At 31.3% G+C, this 23,011-nt stretch overlaps 1 long non-coding RNA gene and 1 pseudogene across 1 annotated transcript; one reads left to right on the top strand and one right to left on the bottom strand.

The window, feature by feature from the left end:
* Positions 1-1,763: 1,763 nt before the first annotated feature.
* The window catches only part of LOC139431895 (ras-like protein 1), a 67,133-nt pseudogene continuing 45,885 nt past the window's right edge, over positions 1,764-23,011 (top strand).
* Positions 3,106-5,332, bottom strand: LOC139432214 (uncharacterized). The gene is made up of 3 exons (XR_011642080.1): positions 5,136-5,332; positions 4,940-5,070; positions 3,106-4,888 (listed from the first exon to the last, which is right to left on the bottom strand). It is a non-coding gene; the product is annotated as an uncharacterized lncRNA (long non-coding RNA).

Genomic DNA, 23,011 nt, shown 5'->3' on the forward strand with positions numbered 1-23,011 from the left:
AAACATATTAATGAACAAAAACATGAATAATGTTAAATTACTTTTAAATGTGGGGAAATCGAGAGAAATGGACCTTCTTGAAGAGTTGCATATTTATTTAAACAATCACAATAACAAACTTCTAAATGACACAACAGAGCTTAATAATACCCATCAATTTTTAAAATTCATTTAAAATTTAACCTCCCCCTCCACTTCCATTTTACTTTTCCGGCGCAGGACTTTTCCCAAAATTTTATCTCCTTCAGTCCACCTCAAGTTTCTTCACGTCGCAGATGGACTCCTAAGAATAAAACTTTAATTTTTCGATAATTTTATAAAAAATTTCTTCTGTAAGTTTATGCAACTCTTAATTAATTTTTCCAACTATACTAAATAAATTTTCTCCTTTCAGATTTTAAGCAGTTCAATTAATTTCAATTTCTATAAAAACCAGTTTTTTTAACAATAAAAAGTAAGTGGCCATTTTTCTCGATTCCTTTAACATAACACGTGTCTTTACTTTGTTTTAGAATATTTTTAACTAAACTAACTTACCCTTAAGGCCTTTAAATTTTAGTAATGCCTATAATTGACGGTAACTAAACAAAATTAAATTTATGTATAACAATTTTCTTGCTTTAATTTTGTGTTTCTAGTCGTGCCTGATGAAGAGATTTTGAATCTCGAAACATGTTGCACTGATCTTGTAATAAAAAATAAATTTTTTGTACTCATAGCATCTAGATACTTATTTCCCGCACAGAGAGGACGTGCGGGAAACGCGTTTTCCCGCACAAATGCTTTTTGTTACCGCAACTAACAGGAATATTTAATGACCAAATGTGCATGTTTATAAGAAAAGGTTAATAAGAACGTTTTCTACATTCGTGTGCAGATAACACAGTTTTAAAATATTTAAAAAAATCTATAAAAATCAATTTGCAATCAATAAAATCAATATTGACGTTTTGAATTTCGGTTGATTGTTTCCTGTCAAAAACCCCACATGCAACTCATATAGTCACACAGGGACGTTTTATTCGTTACAAAAAATATTGTACAATACTCATGCGCAAAGGATTTTTCCAGCATTCGCATGCAAATGCAGAACTCACTCCCTTCGGTCGTTCGTTTTGCAAACTAGCGTGCTCATGTGAAAAGCGAGCCTTTCCGCATTTGTATCGTAAATAACTATTTCATTGTTCCCAAGGAGTCTTTATTTGTCACCGAGTTTTTCATGGTTTTGTTGTGGTTTTTTGTAGATATGATTGTGATTAAGAGTAACAAAGTTGTTGACTGAAGATGGGAGTTGATCCCGAAACGTCTCTAACCGTTTAATATAGAATATTTACAGAGGAAAAAGTGGTCTGAATTAAACAATATATAAACGTTTAAGAGAACTGCAAAACTCCTTGAATTCTCGCAACCTCTACGTTCTATGTAATACGTTTATTAATTCAAATAAACCGTCGAATGTAATAAAGACACGCTTGATGAAGATCTTCCCGAATTCAAGGAAAATTTTCACTTTAAATTATCATTCCCACTGAGAGTTTCTCTTTCTTTCCCTCTTTTCTTCAAGATGTAATGAGTTTTAATCATATATTATTGTGAAATAAATTAAAATTAATTAGTTTAAAATGAACACTTTCTGATATATAAAGTGTAATAAAAATTCTTTTTTGATTTACTGAGGTGATTTATTGAGTTGATTTCCCCTCTACCCAATTTGGTTAAATTCGTGTGCAGTACCGATACCCAGAGTGCTCTTCTGCATCCCGGAACGCTTCAGTATCCTGGTAACATCGCGACCAGAAGGATCTCGGGATACAATCCTAATTTATTTGTGTTTATATTTCACTTTCTTAAATAAGAATAAATTTATAGTTTTGTGAGTTACCATAATTATGGAAATTACGGATTATTTAAAATTAAAGTTAGAAGAAAAGAAAAAACCGTAGGAAAATCTTTTATATAAAGTAAGAAAATTTATTTTAAACTTTAATAAACTTTGTAAACTTCACGCGATATACAGCGCGTGACCCAGTCTCAACCTTACAATAAGCGTAAAGAAGTATCATGATACAAACGGCATCGTTCTATACCAAGGAACCCTCTGCACTGTCGGTTAACATCTAGCGTATATAATACCTTTGATAATATATCTGAGATAACCCAGACCAGAATTTCAAGAAATTGCATTAAAAATGACGAAATTTATAGTTTTATTTTTTAACGATTCTTATACCATAATGTGACTCCCATGATGTGGGATTAATAGTAAAGTAAATCCACACTAAAAAATTTGCGATTTATTCATTATTTATGACAAAAATTAAGAAAAATGAAATAACAGTTCAATGTATAGTACCGTGGACCGAGATTACTAGTCACTAGCAGTCACATACCCTCACTAGCAGTGAGTGACCAGCTAACTGGTGTGTTTCATTTTTTCTCTTAATTTGGTCAGGCTTAATTTTGATCATATTTTATAATGAATGAATTAAATGAATTTAATAAAATCTTTTTTATTATCTTTTATTAAAGATGTGTTTGCCGTTTTTAAGTGAACAAAATTTTTACATAATTTGTAGAAAAGCGAATAATAATGTTAATATGTTCAACACAAAAATGTTTCGGAAATTCCTAGAAACAGATTAATGATTCTGTTTGTCTGGAATAACATTATTTCATTTTTATGCCAAGAGAAGGTTTTGTAAATTGAAACAAATGCGTGAAGAAAAAAATTAAGACAAAAAATAATAATTATAATTAATATAAAAACAATATACAGTATGTCCCCGGATCGAGTTACAAAGAGGAAAAAAAATTTATTATTGATTTTTCAAACTTATCTCATCATAAATAATGCGTCGGATATGTTCAAACCACTAAACGAACTTTATATTCTAACTATAGAAGTTAACTAATTAACCCCATTTGTATGTAAAAATTATACTTTTCCTAAATTTCAAATTTTTCAAGTTCAATTTACAATATGTAACCATAGAAACCATAAAAGTTACAACTTATGTTAGTGAAAAATATAAGGACAAATCAAATTAAAATATGGCTAATTGAATAAAATATTTTAAATGTGAATTTATGTAATAACACACTATGTAAGTAATAAATATTATTTATTTGTAAGTGAACAAATCCTCATTCAAACAAATTCCCTCCCAATTCGGCACACATTTGAAGACGAGTTCTAAATTCTTTATAAGAAGTACGAATTTCCGCCAGTGGTAGAGATTCTATCGCTTTAATTATTCTTAGTTTTAATAGTTCTGCATCATCTTATAATGGTTCACTGTAAACAATTTGTTTCAATCATCCCCAAAAATAAAAATTCATAATTGTAAAATCAGAACTGCGTGCTGGCCACCAAATAGGACCATTTCGTTCAATCCATTTTTGACGAAATTGTAAATTTAACCATTTGACACAATGTGTGAATGGTAAGCTGGGCAACTGTCTTGCTGAAAGTACATTGACCGTATAAAATTTAAGGGTAATTGGATTTACATCGCTCCATTAACAACAATGTTGGGAAGAAACAATATCATTTGTTGAAAAGCTATCTGAAAAGCAGCGTCTTCTTCATTTAGTTTCTTTGTCTGCCTCTTTATGGATAATACAGAACCCGTTTCCACATTTTTTTTCATCAGTTTGCGAGCCCCGCATGAAATATTCTTGTGTCCGGATATTTTTGCTGGAATTTTTGTATAACTACACGAAAACATGATTCACTAGTACCATAGCACAGTACTAAATAAATTCTCTCTTTCACGGTTAACATCGCATGAAAAGACTTAATCTCACCAACATAAGTTGTAAGTTTTATGGTTTCTATCGTTACATATCATAAATTGAACTTCAATTTCAATTTTCAATTTGGAAAAAAGTCCAATTTTTACATAAAAATTGGAATAATTAGTTAGCTTTTATAGTTAGAGTATAAAATTCATGCGATTTAGTAGTTTGAACATATCCGACGCATTATTTATGCTGAGATAAGTTTGAAAAATCAGTAACAAAACTTTTTTTCCTCTTTGTAACTCGATCCGGGGACATACTGTATATTCATATTATTGTATATACAGGATGTTTCGGTGACTCCGGGAACAAATTTAGTCACATATACTCGAGTGAAAATGATGACGATTCATGTAAAAAAAAAATTAGTAAAAGTCTTCAAATTTCAAAGATACAGGCCATCAAAGTTAGGAAAGTTTAACACATTTTTCCAAATGTCTTAAACACTATTTACAGTAAAGCGCTGAAATTTGGTACAGTATAAATCAATGTGATGTAAAATCGTTAGGCAATTTATTAGTTGGTTCGGTCCTCGGGAACATTGCTATACAGGCTGTTCCTAAAGTTTGTTTGCTCAGAACTTTTTTATTCTATCATAACCCTACATTTATTTTTGCAGTTTCTAATAGTAAATTTAGTTCCAACTCAAAAATTGCCTAATGATTTTACGTGATATTAGTTTACACTGTACCAAATTTCAACGCTTTACCATAAATAGTGTTTAAGATATTTAGAAAAACGTGTTAAAATTTCCTAACTTTGATGGCCTGTATCTTTGCAATATGATTACTTTTACAAATTTTTTTTACATGAATCGTCATCATTTTCACTCTAGTACATGTGGTTACATTTGTTCCCCGAGTCACCGAAACACCCTGTATATATATATTTTGTTATATTATTATATCCTGCGATATTATAATCTGGCATCAACCTGGCATAAATGACACAATCAGAATTAAAATAGGTCGAATCATATGGGACAGCAGGGTAACATTTTGTTGATGAATCTGCACCATTTCCAGCAGTTCCTGTTACATGATCCCAATTTCCTGTCATGTGATTCAAAACAACATCAACACAAATTCTAAAAAGAACACAATTACACTAATAATAAAGCTAAAACTTGATTTGTTACCTAACTCCAACTGCGTTACATCTTTTAGTCATATCTGCAAATTCAGATTCTCCACCAGATCTTGTACCAAAATTGTAACTGATGGGTTAACTACGTTCCCACCATGGTCTATTTTCGCTTACAGGAGACAACTAAAAAATTAAATAGAGAATAAATAACTTTTATTTATTGCACATCGACGTTTCTTTATTTCTACCTGTACACCCCCAGAACCTTTACGTTGCAAAAACCGCTCGTATTCATCTGCGACGTCTAAAAACATCCATTCGAACAGATGCACAATCGTATCCCGATTATCCCACATGTTCGTATTGAATTAGCATTGTGCCAGTGTGGCAAGGGCGAAAATTACAATAAATAAGCGTAACATCACTACATCGATAAGTTTTGATAAAAATGTTTACACCTTTCCTCAACTACTTTCAGTGATATCAAATAAAATGAAGTTTCAGATAATCACCACTTCAACTTGATAGAAATATGATGAATAACATTTTAATTTCAAGTACTAAACATTATTAAAAGTTAGTGATGTATTTTAAATAGAATCTCGAACAATAAATTTTTTACCAGGATAGGATTGAGGACTATTGAACCGACAATTATTTTTTCATATGTTCATATGTTTCATATTGTATGAAAAAATAATTGTCGTTTCAATAGTCCTTAATCATATCCTGGAAATAAATTTATTGTTCGAGGTGTTAACGGGATTAAAGAAAAAAATCTCCTGCTTAAGTTTAAATAGAATGCGAGTAATTATGTATTTTTTTTAATACAATAAAAATTGTTGTGTTATAGTTTCATATAACCATATATCATGTATGACTTAAAATTGATATAATCCATGTTACCAGTGGAGAAATGAATGGTCAAGAGAAAAGAAAAGTTTCAATGTACTTTAACTGGTTGAATAAATTTTATTTATAATTCGTCTGACTAGTTTCGCCTTACAAGCATCTTTAGAGACTCTACAGTGAAAAATATTTGTTTTACAATATTGTTTTAATCCAAACTTAAACGATTCAAAAGTTAACAATAATGAATGAATTTTAATATTAATTACTTACTCGTTAAAAGTTACATCCAGCTCTTCAAAAAATATTTTTAAGATTGACAGATCATGTTGAAAAACATTTTATAATTCCGAAATATATTACAAATACCATATAAACTTTAAATTTATAAAGAACACATTACAAATTAAAAATGGTTGAACTACGTCGTTGTTAAAAATGAAATGAAAACTCAACAAGCAAGTTATGCGAAACAAGAAAAATTCTTGTATCAGCCAAAGTACGCAGTATATTGAAGAAAGAGATATGGTTAGGTTTGAAATTTTGAAACTTGCAAGTAGGAAATTGTATTAAAAAATTGAAAAATGAATTATATGAAAAGTGAAATGTGAATTGAATTTTAAGCTTTAAATTTGTATGTTATGAAACATTATAAAAGCATTGTTATCAATGTACTGAGTATTTGTGTAAGTTGTCATGAAAAGAAAAAAAATTCATATGTAGTTTAACTTTGCCTTCTATAAATATACACCCTCTATATTATGTATATACATAATGGGCACCAGTATTATAGAATATTGCGGCTCCATTATTTCGATACGGTTTTACCCTGCGTGAGTAAAGTTCTAGAAGGAAATATACCCTTCAATACGCTAAAAGCTTTCTAATGCTGATGTGCCTAGTAAAAGGTAATTTTCCGTCTATAACAAGGTTTAAATTAATACAATTTCGGCACGAGCAACTTGTTCGCTAGGAACTTTTATGAATACCGGTCGCTCCGCAGCACATATCCGCTACGATCTACAAAGCGATGAAAACCAGATAAAATTTTTTTACACTTAACTTATTTTACTGCAATATCTCATTTTGTTTTTAACGCATGATTTTTTATTTTTTTAATTGTTTTTGTAGCGTACACTGCCCACCTTCATATAGAAATTATAACTTATTATTATTAAAATCTTTGTAAATTCGTTGTAATATTTATTAAAATTACTACAACTCTTTATTGGTGACCCTGAACGAAGTTTTTTGAACCTGCAGCAAAAACCAACCTGAGTCCAACCCTATAACCCGACCATTAACAACCAGTTGCCCCAATCAAGTTGTCCCAATCCCTTCGCTGCTACTACTGCGTTAGAAAACTGCTTTGCAGCCCCTACTAGCGACCCGTTATATTTTTCCTTTGGATTTGTGAAGGACGGTTTGTGTAAGGCTTTAGTTATTCTTTCTTAACTAAGAAAATTTAAACAAAAAAGCAGCGAATTACATTCTATATTCTTTATCAATTGTCATATTTGACATCCAACAGTTTTATTTTCATTATTAATATAATTTTTTACAATGGTGGATGCTACCATCGGCGACAATTTTGAATGGACATTACTACGAAATTAACTTTACCGCCTTTTTGGACTTCAAATCCAGCAGTGTGGTTTACGATTATTGAATCACAATTCGTTTTGTCACGGCTGCAAAACGATAAAACAAAATATCATTTAGTTCTAACTCATCTACCAAACGATGTCATCACATTAATTTTAGGCGTTATTCAAAATCCCCCGGTAGATAATTTGTATTTGCCATTCAAAAAAATTTTGATTGACAGACTTTCTTTGAGTGAAGAAAGACGTCTCGATGACTTACTGTCAAATTCTCAAATGGGTGATCAAAAGCCGTCAGAATTTTATAGATCAATGTTGACTACTGCCGGCGGTTCACAGGTAGTCAGCAGAGAATTGCTATTGAGGTTTTGGCAAAAAAGAATTCCGAAGGTGATGTCAGTTGCTTTGTTATCTTCTGGCAAAAATGATGTTGCTGACCTTTTGTCAATTGCGGACAAAATATGGTTCAACAATAAAACAAATAATTTGTCCCACCAAAAAAACTAATACCCAGTTTCAATAGAAAACCATCTTTTTCCAAATTCAAAATTTCGCCAAAATGGGAATCCCAATTTTCGATCAATCCTACAAGTTCGCGTCTTTTCATTTTCGACAACCAAAATAATCTAAATTTTTTAATTGACACTGGAGCCGATGTTTCTGTATTACCTTTTAAATTTTATTCAAATCGAAAACAAGATACCATCTCTTCGCTTTCCGCTGCCAACGGTACAACAATTAAAACCTACGGCAAAAAACAACTAACAGTTTCATTAAATCTAAGAAGGAATTTTCCTTTCATTTTTACCATCGCCAATGTTAAAAACCCAATCATTGGCGCTGATTTCCTTCATAAATTCAATCTTTTAGTTGATATTAAAAACAAGCGATTAGTTGATTCAACAACAAAATTATTTTCAATCGGTTCTATTGTCTATACTAATACACCAACCCCCCTTTTCTATTGAAACTGCATATACAAAACTTCTCAACTCATACCCAAACTTGACATCTACACCAGATTTTTCAACACCTGTTCAACACACAACCACTCACAAGATTATAACAAATTTACACCTTCCTTTTTGTCGTCCCAGGAGATTAGATTCACAAAAATACAATATTGCCAAAAAAGAATTCGAGTACATGGTTTCTATTAGAATTTGCAGGCCCTCTTCTTCCTCTACGGCATCCGCTTTACACATGGTTCCGAAAAAAGACGCTGACGATTGGCGACCATGTGGCGATTACCGACACTTGAATAATGTCACAGTCCCTGACCGGTACCCCTTACCACATATTCAAGATTTTAACCTCCATTTACATGGATGTAAAATTTTTTCAAAAATAGACTTGGTGAGGGCTTATCATCAGATACCTATAGAAGAAGAAGACATCCCCAAAACCGCAATAACAACACCTTTCGGTTTATTCGAATTTACTCGAATGCCTTTTGGTCTGAGGAATGCAGCTCAAACTTTCCAAAGATTTATTAACGAAGTGCTTTCTGGGCTGCATTTCCTCTTTGTTTACCTGGACGACATCCTCGTTGCCAGTGAAAGCGAGGAAGAGCATTACAAACATTTAGAACAATCAACCTTCGAAATGTGTATTTGGTGTAACTTCTCTAAATTTTCTAAGTCATCAAATTTCTGCCGAAGGAATCCGACCTTCTCAGTCCAGGATTACCGCAATTTCGGAGTTTCCAACTCCAACAACATTGAAACAATTGCAAAGGTTTTTAGGAATGATAAATTTCTATCATAGGTTCATTCCTAACATTTCCAATATATTGGGTCCTCTATATAATTTATCGAATACCCTATATTCCAAAAAAAGAAATTAATATCAACATGGTCGACTGAACACGACATTTCTTTTACAACATCTAAGAATGAACTAGCTAAATCTGCCATCCTTGCTCATCCATCACCCCAAGCTATGCTTTCTTCAACAACGGATGCCTCAAATAGTGCCATGGGAGCAGTTCTTGCTCAAACTTCAGACAACGAAATACGACCTTTAGCTTTCTTTTCTAAAAAATTAACTCCATGCCAGATTAATTATTCTACTTTTAACAGAGAACTTTTAGCGATTTATTCCCCGATAAAGTTCTTTAAACATTTTCTGCATGGAAATCAATTCGTTGTTTTCACTGATCACAAACCTTTAATTAATTCAATAACAAAAAAACAAGGCAATATATTTAGAATCTTCAATTGTAAAGCACGGCTTATTTACAGTGACACCCAAGCTTGTAAATAGTTTTTGGTTGGTCGTGTATTGATCGCACACAATGCCGATAGGTTTTAGACAAAGTATCGTCAACTTCTAAAGAGTGGTTTCTAGTATTAACTGCAGTTGTTCTGCTCGTACACCATTGTGGCTAAGCTAGAAACTTATATGTATTTTCTAAGAAGACTATAAGTCTTTGACTATGAAAACTAATAGAAAAAATTAATTAATCGGATTTTCGGTCAGCAGGATTAAAAATAAAACAATTTTTTTAAAATAGCTAATATTTCGATTATTGATTACAATCTTCTTCAGAGAATTTTATTACTGTCATTCCGTTGGATTTGGTTGACAGAATTGTGGAGGAAAAATGGCATTTAATTGCTGATCATTGTTCATGGGACAGACACCTTTTTGCTTGGCTTGAAATTTATCTTTGATAGTTCAATTTTCACCGTTGATAATGTAATTTACCATCAAATAGAGGGCACACCTATGGGCTCGAAAATATCGCCGGTTCTGTCTCTGATGGTGACGGATTTCGCGTTGGATGAGATTTTGGTTAATAACAACTCGGATTTTCGCAAATTTTCGGAGTTTTATCAAAAAGTATGTTGATGATTTGATCATTGGAATACATAAAGATGATATAGATTCAACGTAGAATTTGTTTAATAGTTTTCATCCGAGCATTCAGTTCTCAATTGAGATCGAAAAAGAAAACTGTATTTCTTTCTTAGACACGAAAATGATAAGAAATGAAAATAACATCATTCAATTTGACTGGTTTGTCAAACCAACGTACTCGGGACGCTATTTGAATTACTTCTCAAAACTAATACCAAATTATTATTTATTGTCTTAAAAAATGGTAATGTACCAATTTTCATGGTCATATTGCAAGAGAAAACGAAATATTAGAGAAAAGCGAAAATAAAATATTAACTTTAATCATCTGTATTTTCGTTATTATTAACAATTGGACTAACATAAATTGGGTTAAATCGTAATAATTTAATGTAAGGAATTCACTGTTCCTCTGTATCCCATTAGTAACGGACCAGCCTTTGTATATAAAAATATAGGTAGATACAATTAAATAAAATCGCAGTATATCATAAAATACTTCATCCTTATTAATTGTATAGATATTTTTTAATTTCCAATAATTTTGAAGTAAAAAATTGACAAAAATATCTTTTTGGCCAAGATTTTTAACTAATTCGCTTCTGTGACTTCTGTGACTACACTTACATACCAACAATATGTAATTACAATATAATTTTTAAGAGACAAAAATTTAACATTGATGACTGGCTCAAGCATTAGCACAAGTACAGTGCTAGCGTAAAGTAACCCCCCCCCTGTTTAACTTCCGAACAAATTGAGATATCACTATGAACAAAAAAACGTCAGTTTCTATATTTTATCAGCACAAATATTTTCTTATGGAAAATTTTGCCATCACTTTTAGTTTTTCCGGAAAATAGATTAACTTTGTTTTTTTAAATGGAACACCCAGTATATTATGGTATCTTCCGAAAGATGAAAACAATACGAATCCAACGAAAATGAATATATTATTAAAATGAATTTAATCCACATGAATATCGTGACGTTATCACTCAATTTCATTAGAAAGTAAATGTTTTTTTTTCAAGACTTTTGCAAATTGTACAACAGAATTCTGACGATTTTGAAATGGAACTAGTGTTTCATCAAGACGGAGCACCTCCACATTATGCGCCAATGGTACGAAATTATCTTGATAAAAATTTTAATGGACAACAAGATCACCAGATCTGACACCTTTAGATTTCTTTTTATGGGGTTATTTAAAATCCAAGGTATATGAAATTCCGTTGGGTAGTATTGAGGATTTAAAACAAAAAATTATTGACGTCTGCCAAAATATTGATCACATGTTAAGCCGTGTGAGAGAGGAAACACTACAAAGATGGTACCACTGCCTAGAAGTTCAAGGTAATCATATCGAACAATTTACTTAATATTTGATTCTTAATAAATAAAAAATTCTTTTATTATTCAATAACAACACTAAGCAAATTTTTCAACCGTTACCTATACTAGCAAAATCTTTAATAAGAAAATTTCATTTCTTATATTGACTTTTTTTCTTTATAAATATTTTTTGATAAAATATGATTAATTCATAAATTTAATATACTTCCAAACAACTTTTATTTCATTTCTAAAAAAAATAAGTAATTGAACTTGCAATTTTAAATCCGTCTTAGCTCGAGCGTATACCGACCGTCCACCATTTACCTGGCCCATTGTATCTCGACAGGTAGTCAACGAAGATACGTTGGTTTTTCCGGCGAAATTCCGCATTTTGTTTAATTTTTATGTAAAAAACTAATAAACCGATATTTGATTGTGAGGTATCGTTGAATTCGTATTGTTTTATTCTTTCGAAAGATACCATAATATACTGGGTGTTCCATTTAAAAAAACAAAGCTGTTCCATTTTCCGGAAAAACTAAAAGTGATACCAAAATTTTCCATAAGAAAATATTTGTGCTGATAAAATATAGAAACTGACGTTTTTTTGTTCATATTGATATCTCAATCTGTTCAGAAGTTAAACAGGGGGGGGGTTACTTTACGCTAGCACTGTATGTAAACTACAGCAAGGATAGCAAAGTATTTCTGCGTATAATTCGTGCTTGATGATCATATTATATGACAAATATGATAAGGTTATTGGGTGTAGCGATCGGTATACCAAAAAAAGAGAACTAAATTTTTTTTTTTTTCTTTGCTATATTTCGACACTAATTGTTTCTTCTACAGGCAAAAAACTAACAAATGTATCAAAATTAACACTCAAACTAGCAATGGCTTACATAAAAAGGAAGAAACTTACAGGTTAGTTGATAAGCGGCACGATTGCGGAACATTTCAACGGTCCACCAAGAAACCGATCGCTACACCCAATAACCTTATCATATTTGTCAATTTTTGCGATCAAAAAAACTCCATCTAACTTATTCCATATATAATATTACTTTAATTGCCAGTTTACTACACACCGTTTGCAATCTTTAGAAGTAGCATTTTTTGGCCATCTATAAACTTATTTCACTAAGGCCCAGGAAACATTTTGTATTTGATTTACGTTAAAAAAGCAAGTGATCCAATTTAGATAATCAGTTTCTTTATTTGAACCGATGACTAAATTTCTTTAGATTAATTTTTCATTACTTAGTTTCTTTATCAATTACATCATTTTTAATAGTGTTTATGTATCTCTATACATATATGTTAGCGGTTTCGACATCCAGAGCCATCTACATATATTACCCCAATAAGTCGAACCGACCGGGGCAACTTGAGCAGTTGGGTAAGATAGACGTGTTAAGTCGTGCCAGGCGACGCAACGATGTTTTTACCGTTTTGTATTTAACAGTATTATTGACAGTTGATTAAATGTTTCAAATTAAACGTGAATGACTTTTATATTTTAAAAACCTAACATATGTATATCGGAAAATGTCAGAGGTCTTTATTCGGTAACCTTTCCCTAAGAAAGTTATGATACCGTAAACCAGGGGTGAGCAACCTTCTTAATCAACGGGCCAATTTAAATTTTAAAATTTTTTGGCGGGCCGCACATCAAGTAACACTTATTAATAATTTACAAAACTTTATTTATAATAAACATTAGGATAAAAAAATATAGAATTTTAAAAAAAGTAAAGATTTCATATATAAATTTTAATGCAAAATAAAAACAAATAAGAAAAGAACAGAAAAACGAATTTACTTGAAATTTTTAATGAGAAATTTGGTACTGTTTTTTCGATACAAGCTGATCAATATTAGCCGGAATCGATGAGGTAGCTACACGTACGCAGCTTTCTAATCATGCATCACTCATTCTCGATCGATGGTCAATTTTAATTAATTTCATCGTTGAAAATAATTGTTCGCAAACATACGTACTTCCGAACAGAGACATCATTTGGTTTGCATTTTTCGTCAAAAGCGGCAATTTCTCAGGGCTGACATAAGATTTATAAAAATTTTCGATGTTTACTGAGAAAAATACATTTTTTAAATCGGTATTATTCTGCATGTCAACCACTTCCATTCGACAGCCTTCGGGAATTGTATCCACATCGATATTAAATGGCGAGGAAAACATTTTCATGGAAACCGCTGTCTTCTTAGTTTTGAACATTTGGAATCGTAATTGAAATTCGTTGATTAAAATGTCTATATATTGTGCGTATTTTTGAGAAGTAGTAACGTTTTCTTTTTCTAAATGTGGAAAGTGAGACACATTATTCTGCAAAAGATGCTATTTCCACAATTTAAATTTGCGCTCAAAGCCCTGAATTTTGTCATACAAATTGTGAATAAACTGTCCTTTGCCTTGAAGTTCCACATTAACATCATTGAGATGCTGAGTCATGTCGATAAGAAACCCAAAATCGCACTGTTCATATCCAAGAACGATTGTATTTCGCTTTTTAAATTGTATACTCTTTTTGACATTGCACCTCTACTAAGCCAACGTACTTCAGTATTAAAATCCACATCGCCATATTCAGTTTCTAAATCTTTCAGGAATTCTTTAAATTCACGGTGATTTAACGCGCGCGACTTTTTTAAAATTGATTACTTTAATTAGTAGTACTATGACCTTTGGCAAACTCAATCTTTTCGCACATAAATTTTCCTGGTGAATTATGCATTGGTTAACGAATATTTCTCTTGACATTGCTCGTGCTACATCTGTCGATATACCAATAACCTTACTAATAAAATTGAAAAATTTTCCAACACAGAGTTTAGTTCATCGTACAGGTCTTTGCGGGTTGTAGTTCCTTTCATTGGAATCAGTGAACACAATTCTTCAGTAATATTAAATTTGGTCTCAATACCACGTAAAAATATAGCCAGTTGTGCTGTATCGCTAATATCGTAACTCTCATCAAGTGCCAAAGAACAGTATTCGAATTTTGCAATGCGTTCACGAAGTGTTGTTGCTATGTTCTCGGACAAGTCTTCAATTCTCCTTGCAATAGTGAATTTTGATAAACTAATGTTTGAAATAATATTTATTTTGTCAGGAAATGCTATTCAGTCAAATATTCTTTTATCTCTCCATCCGCAAAGGGTTTCATTTTTTTCCAGTATTTGACTGACAAGAAAATTGGCCTTTACTGCCATATTTGATAAAATAGCTTGATTTTAAAAAATAGCCTGTTGTTTTCCCAAGTTTTTCTCCATTTGATTAAACTTATCTATCCGGAGTTGTCCTGTTAAGTTTTCATATTGTTGTTCATGTTTTGTGTCGTAATGCCTTTTTATGTTATATTCTTTTAATGTCGACACAGTCTCTGAGCATATTAAGCATACAGCTTTATCTTTGACGAAACTGAAACAATTATCGAATTTCCGCTTTTCTTGAAAATGCCTGTGCTCATCCGCAACCTTCCGTTTTTTTGTTTGCTTTTCCGACATGCTATTATGGATTAAAAATTTGAAAGTAAAAAAACTCTAATATTACCTTTTTGACAATAATATTGCACTCACGCCTTTCAAGAAACACAAGAATTGCTAAAATTGCTAGTTAAAAGCATACCAGTCTGACTAATTGTGTGACACGTCACAAAAAATTGTTTCGGTTTAGTATGTACTACCATTTTATTATAATTAATTTTATAACAATATATGTTTGATAAAGCTTGAAAAGAAAGGTTTTGTTAAATAATCGTTTTGAATAAGTTTATTACTTCAATTAAATAACTCTGGGTTTAAAATTATACAACAAAGTTTATTCACTTGAACCGTTTAAAAAAATTAAATTAAACGAAAAACAAAAAAAAAATCTAATTCTTACAATAAATCCAACGTCTAAGAGATATACACTGCACAATAAATTTAATTAACAACTTTAAGCGAAAAGATAATGAGCAAACGTCGCAAACCACCCGAACTGTTCTCTCTATTGTTAGTGAGTCTGATAAAACTATTGAAAAGTGGATGTGATAGTTGATAATTAATTGGTGAAAAGTATAAATAAATTTTCTTATTATGCCCTATATTCTATTATTATTTTCTATTATTCACAAATTCTTAAATTTAAGTAAGGAAATTACAATAATTACCAGCAATTGCGATTGTACTCATAAGTTTATATCTCAAAAGCTAAAAACAATATTTTGAAACGGACTCCTTTATTGAAAAGTACATACTTTAATTGGTACTTGGTGAAAATTGCATTACAATTTTTCATCTATTCTATTATGTACAAATTTTTAAAGTTGAGCTGGGATGTTGGGAAATATACGAAAATATCGATTTAATACCCCAAAAATAATAAATACGCCCTTCCACTACTACCTGCTAGGGGTGATAATCAATATGCTGAAAAATGCATATGACGATTCAATCCACAATTTCAACAGGGTGTTGAAAGTTAAATTTTTATTTCGAAATTTCTTGATAATTTTGAAACTGTTTGTACTATTAACATAAAATTTGGTAGTTTATGTTTTCGAGCATTTGAAATAAGAATTTGAGACTTCTTTTGCTATTGCTCGTAGAGGGCGTTAGATACATACTGCTCGTTCGATAAATCTAGAAATGACTATTTTGTCAGTTGAGGTATGGTGAGTTAAAACCACAAACCTGAAAGAGCTTTCAATTCCACACAAAAAAGGTAGTCTTGCTTAAATTGTCTAATAGAAAAAATTAATTAATCGGATCTTCGGTCAGCAGGATTAAAAGTAAAACAACTTTTTTCAAATAGCTAATATTTCAATTGTTGATTACAACCTTCTTCAGATAGAACTAACTACAACATTACCAACACCTTTCAATTTGTGGATAAATTTAGGGGCTATAGCCTTCCTCGGGATCATATTTTAATATCTTTAGATCTTGTTAGCCTTTTTACTGTCATTCCGTTGGATTTGGTTGACAGAATTGTTGAGGAAAAATGGCATTTAATTGCTAATCATTGTTCCTGGGACAAAGACACCTTTTTGCTTGGCTTGAAATTTATCTTTGATACTTCAATTTTCACCTTTGATAATGTAATTTACCATCAAATAGAGGGCACCCCTATGGACTCTAAAATATCGCCGGTTCTGGCTCTGATGATGATGGATTTCGCGTTGGATGAGATTTTGGTTAATAACAACTCGGATTTTCGCATCAGTTTTATCAAAAAGTATGTTCATGATTTGATCATTGGAATACATAAAGATGATATAGATTCAACGTTGAATTTGTTTAACAGTTTTCATCCGAGCATTCGGTTCACAATTGAGATCGAAAAAGACAACTGTATTTCTTTCCTAGACACGAAAATGATAAGAAACGAAAATAACATCATTCAATTTGACTGGTTTGTCAAACCAACGTACTCGGGACGCTATTTGAATTATTTCTCAAGTCACAATTTAAAACATAAAATTTCCACCGTATCTGTGATAATCAGTTTTTACAACAAAATCTCAATTTTCTTAGAACAAATTTTGTCAACAATGGTTATCCTCGTAAATTGGTCAACAAACTTTTGTTTTCAACGTATTCACACAATAATATCAACCAGATCAGTTTAAGTAATCCTGAATTAATTAATACAAAGCGTTTCACTTATAAAAAGCTTCCATACATAGGAAGGTTAAGTGACCAGTTAAAAAAAACGTTAAAATATATTGATAACATAAGGATCATTGACTGTTGTGATAACAGATTAGAAAACCATTTTACTAAACTTAAGCATAATACTGATGATAATTTTAGATCCAAATTGATTTATTGTGTTTCATGCAGGGGTTGTGATGGAAAGTATGTTGGTCAGACCAGTCAGTGGTTGAAGTGTAGAATCTCAAAACATGCAAGCGACTGCAGACTAAAAAAGTATAGTAATGCTTTATCCCAGCACGTTTTGCCGCACTCCAAAACATGAATTTGATTTTCTGGATGTAAAAATCTGGGATTCAGAAAGTAATTATCATAACTGTTCTTGAAGATGGTACACATCAATTATACACAGAATGCTATAAATTTTAAAACAGATAGTCAGAACCTTAGCAACATTTATGCTTATTTGTTTGCCGTAGATAGGTTTAACCACAACAATTCAGCCAACTTACAAGGTTCTAGTCCTAATAACACCTCAACTTTCTCCAGTGATATATTTTTTTAGTTTCTTTAATTAGATTTGTATTAATTAATTACAGTTAAATTAAGTAAAGATAAAGATTAAGAAATTCATTATAAATTAAACTAATTATTTGTTTTATGTGATAGAAAAAATTTCGAATTTTGTTGTACTTTTACTGGTTTATTTATATTTTTGTTGTCTAACTAGTTTCGGCAAAAAGCCATCATCAGAGACAACTACAAACAAGAATTAACAATTTTTAATCAATAAGTGAAATTTAAATATGTGAATTAACAATAAAAAGTTTTTTAAAAAATAGTTACAGTAATGAATATTACAGGAAATTAACATCGAAAACATAAAGCGGTGAACAAATTAAATTATTATTGTCACATAATTTACTTAAAATAAACGCAAAATTTTTTTTAAAATCTTTAAAGATTTAACTCCGCATGGACGTCTTTTGTGGCAGATGTTACAAGATGGTCTGAGTTCAGGTTTTTCTTTTTTAATTTTTCTTCGTAAGAGAACAATATAAAATACGCATGTACAAAAATATTTGGTGACGCATTTTAAATTTAAATTCAAACTGGAAAATATTTTGAAAACTCATTTAAATCAAACTATCAAGGACTAACATGAAAATAAATTTTCTGTAGTTAAATGTAATTAAAAATTTATGATTTTTATATAATATTTCATAGTTATGAACTATTATAGTGGAGTTAATAGGGATGTTGGATTTTGAAATGGGAACTTTAAAATATAAAAAATAGGAAGAGGTGTATAAGGATTGGGGTTCGAAAAAAGAAAAAGGGGGAAAGGGGGGAGGGGGATTGGCCGCTGAGACCCCAAAAAGTGCGAAAAATGCACGCGGACCGGATGCATTAATCCCCTGCATTTTGGGGGAAAGGAATGGTTAAATATTAGTAAAGTGGGATTTTTAAAGAAAGTACCTGATCATTAAGGCATTCTAAATCTGTGTTGTTATTCTTAAACTTATCTATTTCGTATTGTTCTAATAAACTAAGTTTAAAACCTTTGTACTGTTTATGTATCAACGTAACACCCTCTTGTATGTCAAGATCATGTCTAAACATTAACATATGTCTACCAAAATTGGAATTATCATGATGTTGGTGTTCTTTAATTCTAGTTTTGATAGATCTACCTGTTTCACCAAGTACTGCATTCTAATTTATAAACACCATTCTGATCTAATAAATTGATTTTGTCTTTGGCGTTGAATAGTTTTTTCTGTAAAGTGTTTACGTTTCTATAGAAAATATTAATATCGTATTTACGGAAAATCTTCTGGATATTATAAGCAACATTACCAGGGAAGTTAATTGATCTATATATTAAATTATTATTTTGTGTGAGTGGTTGTAAAGTGGTTGAATTTTTAAGTTGATGTTTTATCTGAAGTTTTTTAATTAAAGAATTTATCTGTGGTATTGAGAAACCACTATTAATTGCTATAGATCTAATGATATTAAATTCATTATTTCTATCTTGTTCAGATAGTGGTGTATATAAGCTCTGAAAGCTGCAGCTTTATGAGAATTATGATGGAAAGAAAGATTAGGAATTACAGTGTCAGTTTGTGTGGGTTTTCTATAAATTTTAAATTCAATTAATTCTCCTTTCTTAATGAGAGTTAAATCTAAAAAATTTAGTTGGTTGTCGCTTTATAATTCCAAAGTGAATTTAATATTACTATGTAAATTATTGATGTAATTATGAAACTCATTAATAGAGACATCATTCTCATTATTCCAAATAATTAATACGTCATCAACATATCTACGCCAAAGGGTTACGTTCTTATTTAGAGGATTGTTAGTATCAAAAATTGTATTTTCAAGATGATTAAAGAAAATATCCGAGAGAAGGCCGCTCAAAGGAGATCCCATAGGTAAGCCTTCGTTATATTTATAAAATTTATTGTCAAATTGACAAAAATTTTGTTCAGTGTATATCGATGTGGATCTGACAAAACGACGTAAGCGCCATTTGTCAAATTTTGCAGTAACTTAATAAAAATGATTGCTATGTATAATTATAATTGAATTATAACGCCAATACATTTTTCATGTTTTGTTTAACTACCATAACCGTTCTAGTACAACAAAGTTAGCAACAAATACTTGGATTTCCAGTAAAAAAGGTTTTCATGTCGCTTAAGTCGTTTTAAGATTACAAATGGCGCTTAAGTCTTAAATACATGTAGTTACGCCATTCACTTTGTATGAAATTGTGATCAAAGTGGTACTTACGTCAAACTTACGTCGTAGATAATTTTTTCCATTGATCACTTGTTGCCTCTTACGCACCTGTATGTTTCGTTGCTTAAGCAAAGTGTTTACTAAGGCCAATTGATTTAGTGATGCGTAACAGTCACAGTGCTGCCAATGGTTATTATTTTTTGAATACTCTATCAATAACTAAATCATACAAATTATGATCTTAATATGAAAAAAAGAATATTTATTCAGTAACATAGTAAGAATCAAAGTAAGAAAAATATAAAATTTTTTCTTATGTACCTACGCAATAACATAAAATAAAAAATACTTTTTTAAACAAATAAAAATTGTAAATGACTCTTTTAACAACAAAAATAAAAATATTCATTAGTGACATAAATAATACTAAACTAAAAATCACATTTTAAGTAGGTATAGACACGAATACAATAAGGTAATAAATTCAGTTCTGCTGGAAGTCTTCAATATCAGTGTCAGGTAAGATGTCCGGGATATTAGCTTTCGTTTTTAATGAAAAATATTCATGATGATATTGGGGCTCTATTACAAACTTTTTACACAGGTCAGTAAGATCATCATATTTGTTTTTATTGATTGGCAATTCAGAGTTGTAGGCACGTTGTGGGACAGCTTTACCCAAGTTTTTAGTCTGGAAGGGGACTTCGTCTGCATTTCCATCGTCCTCCTCATAAGCGTACTTTATTTTAATACTATTTGAACAGCGCTTGTCAAAAAGTATTTCTACTATATCAGATATTTTAATATCAATGCCGGACGACGTTTTAAGTTTTTTATTTGGAATTATGCTCTTCCAATCGAAAATTGCATCATATTTGGTAACAATCACATTATAGGGCTTTGGTTTCGTTCGAGAATTTCTTATTACTGTCGGCCATTCTGAAGGAGCTTGAATGAACATTTTCTTTGATCTTCGTTCGATTACTGCGTGGACACTATCAACTGGCATGTATGTATGCCCGGATACCAAGTAAGTAATTCTGATTGTTTTAATGTTTTCTGACTTGCTGAGAAAATACGAGATCATGCTAATCATATGCTTATTTTTATTCTGTCCTGGACAGTTATCACAAAAAAGATGAATGTTTTGTTTCGCAGTTGCTATATTAGAGTCTAAATTAGATAAGTATGAAAACAGATGCGTGCATATTTCATTTGCCCCTCGTTTTCCATCATTTTCCCCCCATACATAACAAAATGTATTGGAAGATCCACTTTCGTATATGCAAAAGTTATAAGTGGCGTATTTTCTAGAGAAGCCTAATAACATACTAGTGCCATGTGGAGTGGTCAACACTTTTTGTAGGTCAAAGCTAGCCACAATAGAGGTCTCATCTATTTTGGTTTGTTTATTTAGAAAATATTGCTTCGCTTTATTTATTTTTTCTATATGGATAAGGTAATCAGCTTCATCCTTTTCTGTTCTTAAGTTTTTGGGTAGATTTTTATATCTCTCACAATTGACACATTTGTCATTCTTAGGGACATGAATTCCTATATTGTACTCCTTTTTTAAAATTCTTTTGAAGCTAGAGTTACTAATAACTTTGCCGGAAATTTCATTGGTATACATAGTATACAAATTTTTAAACGTTTTTATATCCGCAGGAAGATACAACTTAGAAGAAGACCCTCTACAATAATGCGAGGGAACAGCTGGTAACCTTTTAATAAAATTTTCAAGGTCCAACTTCTGATCTTTGGTAATTTTATGTGATGGCTCATGCTTACCTCTCAAGTCTTTCACTTCAGAAAATTTTCCCTCTATGGCGTTTCTTATTATTCTCTGCGTAATTCCTAAAGTTGCAATGAAAAATTGTTGACAAACTTTCTCTTGAACTTGTTCACGTAGAAAATGGTGTTCATATGTTAATAATCTTCTTGAATTTTCATTTGGAGTTCTTTTCCGTTTCACTGGAACCAATTTTATGCATCCATTTATATAGGATTTTTGAGATACGCCATTTCCCATTCTCCAAAAGTTATTGAATAACTCCTGTCGCTCTTCAACGGAAAAGAGATTGCAGTTATTCCTACACTTTTTATCCTTACATGGATTTGGTAGCATTGTTTTAGGGGGAACTGTTCTTCCTTTGTAGTCTTTGTAACGTTTCCCAATAGATTTTCTTCTTTTATTTGTCGCTTTACTTCCCAAGTCGCTCCTCTTTCGCTTCCGCTTTTCAGCTAAATCATTATCATTAGAAAAGTTTAGACCTGATAAGTTATCAGTAAGATGGGAGTCAGATATGTCAGAAGAGTCGGGAGATTGCTGAGAGGTACAGGGCTCGCAGGAGGCCTGGTCGTAAGAGAAGTCATAGGATTGTGGGAGTTTGTCATCTTGTTTCGGTTGACCAGTTTCAGTTTCAAATTCGTATTCCGAAGAGCTGCTACTGTATACTACAAGTCGCTGACGAGCACACTCGTTGAGGTTTTCATTAGATTGTGTATTATCTTCAGGGTTCATTAATACATTTAAGACAGTATTATCTCCAAAATCCATGACAGGAAGTAGCTCTGTCATGACTGCTAATTCATTCAAATTCGCACATTTATTTTCATTGTTTAAGTTTATAAAAATTAAATCATTTTTTTCAAACGATTCTGCAATCCAGTTCTCATCGGGTGCATTAGGTTCTTCGGGAATATTTTGTTGTTTTGCAGTGGCATTTTTAGGGTCTTCCACAATAATAATATTGCTATCTTGGTTTTCTTTCTCCTTTAATACCATGTTTCCGCGTAAGCGACAAACATGAACAGCTATTAACAGGTTTTTTGTGATAAAATTGAGGATTTTCAAGGCAGGTGTTATTATTCAATTGAATGATTAGTGTGACCCAATGTTGTTATACCGTAAAATACATTCATTTAAAAGGTCAAACAAGCGCATTAACCAATTCAAGAACTCTCATAAAACAAAATGCTTTCACTGGCGGTTACGCGGTTGGATTTTATTAGCGTAAAGTGCTTAAGCGACATATTATAATTTTATGAAATTT

This window comes from Onthophagus taurus, chromosome 11, assembly GCF_036711975.1.
Source record: "Onthophagus taurus isolate NC chromosome 11, IU_Otau_3.0, whole genome shotgun sequence".
Classification (NCBI taxonomy): Eukaryota; Metazoa; Arthropoda; class Insecta; order Coleoptera; family Scarabaeidae; genus Onthophagus; species Onthophagus taurus.